The 7,218-nt window shown below is 39.1% G+C and overlaps 1 protein-coding gene across 6 annotated transcripts in view; it reads right to left on the minus strand.

The window, feature by feature from the left end:
* The window catches only part of mrtfbb (myocardin related transcription factor Bb), a 100,202-nt gene that overhangs the window by 53,293 nt on the left and 39,691 nt on the right, over positions 1-7,218 (minus strand). The gene's annotated exons all lie outside the window — the stretch shown is intronic.

Consider the following 7,218-nt stretch of genomic DNA (forward strand, 5'->3'; position numbering starts at 1 on the left):
GTTGTCAAAAGCATTAACTATCCTAATGAGTGGCTCTGTGTAGTGTTTTGTGTGTCTGGCTGCCTCATGGGGATAAATACTGATGATATTCTCCACAACAAACTGAAAGAAGAACAAAGAAGCTTTTCAGATTAACGCTCTATATGTCTAAAATTCTTAGTCCAGTGATTTTTCTCCAGACGTCATAGCACCTTGATGATCATGCTGCTGAAAGTTTGCAGGTGCACTGAGGATAAAGAAGATACTGTGTGTTTTATAGAAGTAAATTAACTTGCCGAGAGTTAGATGAGAAGATTGATACACCAGCAGTCTGTTATCTTAGCATAAAGAGTGGCAACAGCTAGCCTGGCGCTGCCCAAAGGTAATAAAATCCACCTTCCAGCACTTCTACAGCTCACTAATTAAAACGTTATATCTAGTTTGTTGTGATTTTACGGGGGTTATTTCTCGGCCGGGGCACAGTCTGGAGTCTCTGCTGGTTGCAGACTTCAGTAATGTGATCAAGTTGGTAAAATCGACCCTATGGTTTCAATCAGTCCTGTGCAAGAAGACCGTACCTTTTCCTCTGGCTTGACAACAAAGTATTCTGCCTCTTTATTCATAATAGTATCCCTCTCCCACTAAGACTCCTCCACAAGTTGTCTCATATTAGAACAATGAGCAGTTCATGCAGTATCAAGAGAATCTGGAGATGAATAGAAACCATAGTTGAGGAAGTCAAATCAGAAGGTTATGTCTATTTGTCTGTGTGTCTCACTTTGAAGCGGAAAGCTTCAAGCCACGCCGGCATGAATAACTCCTCCAGCTGTGAGCAGAGGCCATAACACTGGGGTCACATGACAAAAAGACCGTCTGAATGGCACTTCTGCTTCACACTGATTTCACTACCTTTTTCATATAAAGTCTGTTATTTAGCTGCAATTTACTGTTGAAAATTAAATCTCGCAAAACATCAAATATGAGTCCTCCTTTCACCAAAATTGTTAAATTCGTCACAGATTTAAAGAACAACAATATTTCATCTGATGATCAAAATAATGGAAGGCAAAGTAGCTTAACAACACTTTGTCATGAAGTGTCCTCCTAAAAACCTGGGATAATAGAGCATGATGCAGTGATGAACATTGATATTTCAGAATGGGAAAGGTCAGCATGCTAACTGCAAGACTTCCAAGAAATATCAGCCGCTATTTGATAAAACCTTCATATTGCTGTTGATTTTATTGTTTATATTAAAGGATTACTGTGAGTGGATATCTATGGATTTATAACATGTTTTACTTATTTTATTACTACTTTGATCTTTATTAAAAACCTCACGGTGCTGTGCACATAAATCAAATAACTATTAGTTATTTCTTGGATAACAGGATTGTGTATTGAAGGAAGCAAACATGGATTTTCCTGTCCAGTGAAAATCTTACTTTGGAAAGTACACTTTTGAAATCTGATTCCCTTCAACCTGTTCAAAACAAAACACTGATGTTAAAATGACATGTAGTGGCAGATGCTTGAAAATAACAGATAAATATAGAGCCCTGATGTGCAAGATTAGACTAGACTGGACTTAAAAAAAGAACACAAGCAGACAAAGAACAGACGTAAACGCAGCAATTCAAGTGTAGATCAAAACCTTTGTCACAGAAAAGTTTAATGCAGCTTTTTCAACTTTTAAGAAGCAGCATCAAAACCACTTCAGTATATTGTCACACTGCTGTTGACACTGGGTGTAAATGCTAACGTGATTCATGGCACATTTCTTTTACAGTTTTCACTATACCATATTCTACTTGACCAGATACTTGACTCCATATATACAGTAACTGAAAGGATAATCAAAGAGCTTAAGCCCCACTTACTTAAAGAATACAATATTTGAGTAAATGCCTCATCTTTAGTCATCTTAAGGCCCAGACACACCAAGCTGACGTCAAAAAACTAGTAAAGATGAAGACCGAGTGTTGCGTCACCTCACGTCGCCTTTGTCTTGGCCAACAAGATGCATTTGAACACACTGCAAAGACTACAACCGACGACCAGTTAGCACGTACGTCCTTCGCCTGCGTGAGATGAAATAACTCTCCACACCACCAGGTGGCGGTAGTCAGTTCTTCTTTCAAATAGGGAAACCGGAAGACTGAGGACATCGGATATACAAGCCGTTGTTATGATACGTACGTGAAAGCTGCGTTTGCCGACCATTTTCACACCTTGCTGGCTTGTGTTGTAAAGAGCTTTGAGTGGTCACTAAGACTAGACAAGTGCTATATAAATGCAGTCCATTTGCCACTTAAATATATTATATGTACAATGATATTTGGGAGTTCTTATTTTAATACTTTTGGCCAAAAAGATCATAAAATATTTATGTTTTTACTACGGCTGTCAATCGATTAAAATATTTAATTGTGATTAATTGCATGATTGTCCCTAGTTAATTGCAATTAATTGCAAATTTTTTATCTTTTCAAAATATACCTTAAAGGGAGATTTTTGAGTACTTAATACTCTTATCAACATTGAAGTGGACAAATATGCTTGCTTTATGCAAAAGTATGTACTGGAAATCAATTAACAACACAACACAATGAAAAATATCGTCCAGAAACCCTCACAGGTACTGCATTTAGCATAAGAAATATGCTCAAATCATAACATGGCAAACTGAAGCCCAACAGGGAGACTTGTGGGTACCCATCGAACCCATTTTCATTCACATATCTTGAGGTCAGAGGTCAAGGGACCCCTTCTAAAATGGCCATGCCAGTTTATCCTCGCCAAAATGTAGCGCAAGTTTGGAGTGTTATTTAGCCTCCTTCCCGACAAGCTATGACACGGTTGGTAAAAATGGATTCCTTAGGTTTTCTAGTTTCATATGATGCCACTCAGCACAGCTTTAAAACTGAGCCCGCTACAACCTAAAAATCACAAGTTGCGTTAACGTGTTATTATCACTTTGACAGCCCTAATTTTTACCTTTCTTTTCAATGTTAAAATAAAAGTTATCGTATAACACTGATGTCACAGTATCCATACAGCTGGTTTATGGGTTTATGAGACTCCCCCTCCAACACACTGGAACCTTCTCAGGCCTGAGCGATCCATGTGATAGCTGCATTGCTCAAATGTTAACTGAGAGAGATTACTTTCAAACTCCCCACTGTGTGAGCATTTAATCAGACTCTCTCCCTGTCTGAGCAGAATTACAACACTCTCGCCTTCCCACCTGCTCCCACCTAAAGCATGGCACAGAATGACTTGCGCCACTAAATTTCTGGCAAAGATGCACCTGCAAGAGTCATGCAGTTGTCATGCAGCAGCCTGGTCGCACAAACTGTTGAAATGTATGCTTGTAAATTTGATCTGTAGTCTCAGAGTAGGCCTGCAGAAATATGTCACCTGTTCCTGTTTCAAAAACATGACCCCGACAGATACTGCACTTTCATTACAGTGCTTGTTGACATCATGTCATTTTGTATTTATTCATTATTTTCTCAGACAGATTGTGAAATCTGAAATGTCAAACTTGGTGCCTTGTGCACAAAAACAACAATAATAACATACAAAATAATTGTTTTAGACTCAGAATAAACTAATCAACACCTGAGATTCGGCAACTACTAAAAACATCCTGAGATACTTTTTCAGGACATAAATGAAACCACGAAAGACTCATGCTCATATTAGATGTTATTCATATAGTAAATCTTAGATTTTATTTATGGGTGGAGTTGAAAATAAAACAAAAAACACAACTGGGACTCATTTTCAACTCTGTTTTTTGTTGTTTTTGTGAAAGGTGTATAAAAAATATCTTCCACACGATGAAGCTGTGACAAACAAAAGTTTTGTTCACTTCACCGTATGATTCATAATAATATAAAAATAGTGACTCAACAATGTTTCAGAGGGTGTCAATGACACTGAGCAGCCCCACAGCGAGAATACCAACTGGTGGAGGGTGTAAACAGCAACCCAACTATAACGTGTTTGTTTCACTTGGCAGTTATTCACTATTTTTCACAATCGAACATTTAAATGAAATGTCGTTTGGAGTTTATCTGGTCCTAATAAAGCTGTAGTGTTTTCACTTTAAAAGGAAGTTTCATTTTTGGAGGCTGTGCAAACTATTTATAGTGAACTTTAAAGAAGCACAAAGACAAGACAAGCAAAAACTCCCCTGACGATTGTAAATAAAAGTAGCCTCCCATGGCTAAGGCGATTCAACATCAAACAAAAAAAAAAAAAGAGCAAGATTTCTCAAGTGGCAGATGGTGAGCCTCCTTCCACTAATCATAATTTTAGATAAAAAGATTTCTCTAAAAATAAATAGCCAACTTTTTTTTTTCAGATCCGTGCTTGTCAAGGCCCCTTCATCGTCTGTTACTGTTTGTAAATGATCAGTAATTAATAGATGAGGTGCATCATGGTTGACACATAGTCTGTGTGAACAATGGAATAAAGTGCTATGCATAGGATTAAAGTAAATCTGACAAGACAACTGTAAGGTTAATCAATCTCTAATACAGAGCTGATTACATACAGAAATCTTACTAGAAGTAATAATATTCAGACTGTATTTTAATATCTAAAACAACAAGATTCAAAGCCTGTGAGAAGGTGCACTGGTTGGTTTTGTAGTATGTGTCATTTATAGGCTGAGAGCCCATTTAAATTAAGCTTGGACAACACAGGTTTTTTGAAAGCCATGCAGTAGCTGTAATTAATGCAGTATCATTATATGATCCTTTCGTGCTTTTGTTCTGTTCTGGGCATTTTATTTGACCCTTCTAAATAACTGCAAAGATGGATCCTCTACAGAACTGTATCCTTGTTGGGAGTTTGCTTAGATATCTCTTGTGTTACAACTGTGTGGGAGAGGTGATAATAACAGAGGCTAGAGGGGTTACAGCTCGAATTAAAACTGTTATACTTTAACATATTCTCATTATATTGGCTTTTAGGAAGTGATAACTTGTCAAGAGTATGTGTTCCTTGTTTTGCTGGAAACATATGATATGATGTTAGCAATTAGAGCTGTCAAAGTTCACGTGATAACAACGCGTTAATGCAAATTTGTTTTAACGACACTAATTACTTTAACGCATTAACGCAACTTGCGATTTTTAATTAACCTCTTAAAAATCCGACGGGCCGCCAAGATTTCAGAGGGTGTACCCTGGCTACCACTGGCTCAGTTTTAAAGCGAGAGTGAAGATACTGGCATCATATGAAACTAGAAAAACCTAAGGAACCCATTGGTACCAAACGTGTCATAGTAGCTTGAGAAGGAGCTAGAGAAGGAGGCTAAATAACGCTCCAAACTTAAGCAAAATTTTGGCAAGGAAAAATTGGCATGACCATTTTCAAAGGGTCCCTTGACATCTGACCTCAAGATATGTGAATGAAAATGGGTTCTATGGGTACCCACTAGTCTCCCCTTTACAGACATGCCCACTTTATGATAATCACATGCAGTTTGGGGCAAGTCATAGTCAAGTCAGCACACTGACACACTGACGTTTGTGCAGAAATAAATACTGCAGCTCCTCCAGACCAACAGAGGTTTCCCGTGTCTTGTGAAGTGACGGGGCTCCGCAGCGAGAAATGTTATCTTCTCCGAACGAGTGCCGGTGTCTCCCCTGTTCCCTCCGGCCGCAGTCGGGAGGTTGAAGCAGGAAAAGCCAACACTAGCATCAGCAGTGATTCATGGAGACCTTCGTCTGGTCAGCTAACATTATTGCCAAGGAGGTGAAATATAGAGTGATATTGTGGTTTTAGCTGACGTGTGTTGCTGCACTGTTTTGAGCGATGCTCGTTCATGTCTATTTAGAGCGAGCAAGCGCGAGCCCGACGCTGACTTTCGTTGACTTAACGGCCACATATTATACTCCATTTAAACTAGTTATTATAGGTCTCAGACACCTCCAAACCATGTCTCTGAAGTTTTTTTTCAAAAAAACAATCAGATCATGCATTCCAGCATGTCTCTATAACCTCTGTTTCAGCCCATTTCCAAAAGTGCTGATTTCTGTGTCTGTAGCCTCTGTCTCCTCCCACTCTGCTCTGATTGGTCAGCGTTTTCTGTCAATCAAACGTCCTCAACAACACAGCGTCACCCTCCCCCTCCCTCCCGGAGAAGCTCTCTCTGAGAGAGAGAGAGAGAGAGAGAGAGAGAGAGAGACGAGTGGAGAGATAGCAGCTAGAATAAAGTTTATAAACCACTTTAAAGTTTATAAACCAGAAACTTCACCCAGCGCACGTTACCGGAGGAATCTGATCAGAAATCGGCGACACATGATGAACATCTGCGGTCCAGATTCCAGGTTTTCCTGACGGTTTCTCTCAGGTAAATAATGCTGTTTATAGCTCTGTTAGTTAGCTCAGTGTTTACCTTATACATCAACTCTGTAAACCGTAAACATACACTCTGTTTTACGTCTGTCTTTACAGATCCATCTGTGAGAAATGACCGACAGAATCATCCCAGAGGAGAGCAGACAGCTGAGAGCAGATGGCTCTGTTTACATGGAGATACAGAGCTAACTCGGTAGCATGTAGCTAACCCGGTAGCATGTAGCTAACCCGTTAGCATGTAGCTACATGCTAACGGGTTAGCTACATGCTACCGCTATGACACGGTGTGTAAACACAGCGACCATCAGGGTGGAAAATAGAAGATGTGAAACAGTAGTCAGTTCATTATTTCTGCTAAAAGATAAATGTATGGAAGATCAGAGTAATGGTATATTATTTACTGTAGTAGCTGTCTCTGTGTTACCATGACTACAGACCACCGGAGCTTAGCTTACCATAGTTTACCAGAGCTGAAAGACTTTCTCCTGTACCATGTTAACATAACTGCAGGTGAGATGATTACAAATGCTGTGAATAATTAATATTGTCATCTGTCTACTCAAATAAAGTTTGACTGTGAAACAGAAATGTGTTGTGTTGCTTACAAGTCACTATTTACTACCTGTAATCTGCTACATGCATGACATCAAATATATATAATATATAAATATCATCTGTTTAAACAGTGTAATTACATAAAGCCTTTGTGAATGAACATGTTATATTTAGATGATGGGAGTACATGGTGCAAGCTTTTGTGTGGAGTATTGCAGCCAACAACAGAACAAGCGGGTTTTCCTTTCAGCATGTTTACTAGTAAACAGTCGAAATAACAATGGCGGACGCAGCTTGCTGAGCCGG

This window comes from Sebastes fasciatus, chromosome 13, assembly GCF_043250625.1.
Source record: "Sebastes fasciatus isolate fSebFas1 chromosome 13, fSebFas1.pri, whole genome shotgun sequence".
Lineage (NCBI taxonomy): Eukaryota > Metazoa > Chordata > Actinopteri > Perciformes > Sebastidae > Sebastes > Sebastes fasciatus.